At 46.6% G+C, this 3,968-nt stretch overlaps 1 pseudogene; it reads right to left on the bottom strand.

The window, feature by feature from the left end:
* Window positions 1-281: 281 nt before the first annotated feature.
* On the bottom strand, window positions 282-3,527 carry LOC132363334 (mitotic-spindle organizing protein 2-like; annotated as a pseudogene).
* Window positions 3,528-3,968: the final 441 nt, after the last annotated feature.

A 3,968-nucleotide genomic window follows, 5' to 3' on the forward strand; every position in this document is an offset into this window, starting at 1 on the left:
GGGTGGGTAGGGATTCTTAGGTAATTTATAGTTCCAAAATACCTTTCTGGTACGTTTCCTCTGCACAGATTCAACTTCTAGTACCTAATTTTACTATACAGAGCCAAATTAGAAATCATCAGGAAAAAATTCCTCTGCTTTTTACCTCTTGTCAACAAATTTATCTGCAGTCTTGCCTTTTTTTCTTCTTTTCAGGTTTTCAAAGAGGTTTATTACCAACGGGAGGAGCAGCCTGCCTGCGAGGCTGGCGGCCCGCGGTGGGCCCGTGCGAGGCCTCCCGCTCAGGTGCTGCTCCGCGCGGGGCTCTTCCCCGGCCCACCCCTCTTCCCCGGCCCACCCCGCTTGGGCCCACCCCGCTTGGGCCCACCCCGCTTGGGCAGGCTGGTGGCGCTGGGTCGGCATCCTCTGGCCGGATCCTTCCCGGACGCCGCGTTCTGGCAGCGCCGGGCCTCCGCCGCCGAAGGCACCGCTGCCTTTGTTTCTCCCTCGGGTCTCAGGCACGCCGGGCGTGGGCAGGGGCGCGGCCGCGGGGTCCTGGGGCTCGCTCGCCAGCCTCTGCTCGGCGCACAAGCACTGAGCATCTGCAAGACGGTGAGGGGCACCACGTTCAGCTCCAGCAAGTCCACGAGGATCTTGCACACGTCGGGGTCCATGGCACCGCCCGCCGCCTGCGCCAGCTTGAACTGCTCCATCTCCTCGGCGCCCAGCACCTTCTTCCGCCGCAGCGCCAGCTTCTGCAGGCCCGCCTCCAGCCCCGGGGGCGCCCCGGCCCGGGCCCCGCGCCCGGCGCCGCCCTCTGCGGACGGCGGAGGGTGCGTGCCCGCATTCTTGCCTTTTTTTTAGAAAACTCTATTCCCGGGCTTCCCTGGTGGCGCAGTGGTTGAGAATCTACCTGCCAATGCAGGGGACACGGGTTCGAGCCCTGGTCTGGGAAGATCCCACATGCCGTGGAGCAACTAGGCCCGTGAGCCACGATTACTGAGCCTGCGCATCTGGAGCCTGTGCTCCACAACGGGAGAGGCTGCAACAGTGAGAGGCCCGCGCACCGTGATGAAGAGTGGCCCCCGCTTGCCGCAACTAGAGAAAGCCCTCGCGCAGAAACGAAGACCCAACACAGCCATAGATAAATAAATAAATAAGTTTAAAAAATAATCTGTACTTAAAAAAAAAAAAAACTCTATTCCCATTCCCTCTCACCACCGTGAAAGTTGGTAATTATTCAACTAGGCATTGCATCTATCCCTCCCACATTCCTACAGACCTTGAGTCATTAATGGATGATTCTCAATTATCATTAAATTCTATCAACTGACTTCAGTCTGTCAACAGGCTTAAGTCTCTCCCATCTTAGTCGAACAGACACCTCCCTTTATCCTATGTTCCCTTCTCGTTACCTCTGTATGTCTTTTCTTCTCATTACAGCCAGCCCACTGAAAACATAATCTATTGTTTCCACTCATAATCTTTCCTCCACCCCCATTACTTCCCCAAATCTCCTCTTGCCAAAGTCAGCAGCGGTTTCTTCCTTGCCGAAAAACAGGGCACTCACACAGCATCTGATGCTCTTGATCTCCTTGAAATGCTTTCCTTTCTCCACTTTCTTGGACTCCACCCTCACACTTTTCCTGACTATTCTACTTTTCTGGCCATTCCTTCCTAGCCTCCTCTGCAGATTCCTCTTTCTTTCTGGAATAGAGAAGTCCTTCAGATGTCAGACTTCCCACTGTCCTTAGCCTTCTTTTCCCACTTACCCTGGAAGAAAATGGCACCAATTAATCTTTACCGGGAGATGGCTTCCAGCGTTGAACTCTGGTCCAAAACATTCTGATAAGGTCTTCCGTGTCCACACTGGACTTGCCTAGATGTCCTAGAGGCACCACAAAGGCAAAATGTCCAAATCTGAACTCATAATTTTTCCTCAAAACTTGTTTTTCCTCCCATCCTTCCCTCTTGATAAATGGTACTGCCATCTATCTAGTGATCCATGCCAGAGATCTGATGTGATGGCATGAGATAGTATGATTACAAAACAGAAAAGCCACTCAATATTGTAAGTAAAAAGAAGATTTATCATATGCTTAAGGATAATTTCATGGAAGGCATTTATAAGAATTATAATCAGACCTCAAAGGAATCTCCTCAAAATCTCTATCTCCCAAGTTCACTTGAATTTTTTTAAAGTTTTAATTTTTTTGGCTTTCATCTGTTTCCTCCCTCTGTGAACTAGATTTTTCTGCTAATATATGGCTCACTAAGACTAACACCAATCCAGCATGACCTTTCACGGCAAGCTCACAACAGCATTTCCCTGTTCATACCAGGAGAGAGTCAGATTGCCCCAACCTACCCAACTCAAGTGGTGCAAACATGTCTGCCTATGTCCTCTGCCTTAGCTGGATCTGTAGATGAGAACAGATGCTTTTTCGAACGCGTTGTGGGAAAGCTAGGCTGTACGTCGATAGTCCTTGACTTTTTACTCTTCACACACCCTCACATCTAAGAAATAATGATGAAGTTCTGTCAAGTCTACTTTTCTAATATTTCCCAAATCTAGCCACTTCTCTTCATTCCCCTCTCTTACTTCTCTAGTTAAGGCTGCCCTTTCCTAGGTCCTTCCAATGTGTCCCTATATTCAGTCTCTCTTTCTTCACATCCATCCTCTACACTGCAGCCAGAGTGACCTTTTTAAAATACCAATATGATAACGTCACTTCTTTACTTAAATCTTTTCATAGAACATGTCAAGGCTGACACCTGACATGTCAAGGTGTCTGTATGTCAATTCAAACTCCTTATTATGACTATATTAGTTTCCCAGGGGTGATGTAAAAGATTACCACAAACTTCATGACTTAAAACCACGGAAGTTTATTCTTTTACAGTTCTGGAGGCTAGAAGTCCAAAATCAAGATGTTGGCACAGCCATGCTTCCTCTGAAATCTCTTGGGAAGCATACCTCCTCACATTTTTCTAGATTCTGATGACTCCTGGCAATCTTTGGCATTCCTTGGCTTGAGCTGCATCATTTCAAACTCTGCCTTCATCTTCACATGGCCTTCTTTTCTGTGTGTCTGAGTCCTCTCCTCTTCTTGTAAGGACACCAGTCACTGGATTCAGGGCCCACCTTAAATCCAGAATGACTTCATCTGAGATCCTTAGCTAATTACATCAGCAAAGACCCTATTTCTAAATAACCTCACATTCTGAGGTTCCAGGTAAATATGAATTTTGGGGGGAATACTCCTCAACCCACTACAATGGCCTACAGGTGTCTTTTATGATGATACGATATGGTGTCTACTCATCTCTCCAGCCTCATCTCTTATCATTCTCCAGCTCTCATATAATCTCTAGTCATACTAAGCCCCTTGCAATTCTGGAACCACAAGATGCTCTTTCTTACTTCTGGATTTTTGCATTTCCTGCCCACTTCTGTTTGGAATGTCCTTGCAGTCTACCTTTGCCTGGGTCTTACTATTTTTCAGATTCAGCTGCTCTAGGAAGTTTTCCCAAATCTCACCCATCATTGCCGTATGCTCTCCTTACCCCAAATTCCCATTTTACCTTCCATGTACCTCAATCATAGCGTGTATCCCACTATTTAGTAATTTTAATTGTCTCACTTCTTCTGTAGGTCTCTTTTCTCAATTCTTTGCCACCCAAACAATCAGTAAGGGACCAATCATTTCTTGTTTTCTTTTCATTTGCTTTTGTATTCTCACTGCCTAACACAGTGTCTAATAGGCACTCTACAAGTGATTATAGAATGAATGAATGAATGTCTTTGAAAAGTGGTTCACATATGGTAAGAATTTCCAGGTGTTAAAGCTGATATGCAATAGCATCTGTGGTGGTTTCTTTATTCAGATTTGTCCTTTAGAGAGAATAATAACTTCGTCTGAGAAAACTGAGGGAAGCACTCCATGAATATTGAATATTATATTAGGCAGTATTAAATTACCCCATTT

This window comes from Balaenoptera ricei, chromosome 3 (assembly GCF_028023285.1).
Source record: "Balaenoptera ricei isolate mBalRic1 chromosome 3, mBalRic1.hap2, whole genome shotgun sequence".
Taxonomy (NCBI): Eukaryota; Metazoa; Chordata; class Mammalia; order Artiodactyla; family Balaenopteridae; genus Balaenoptera; species Balaenoptera ricei.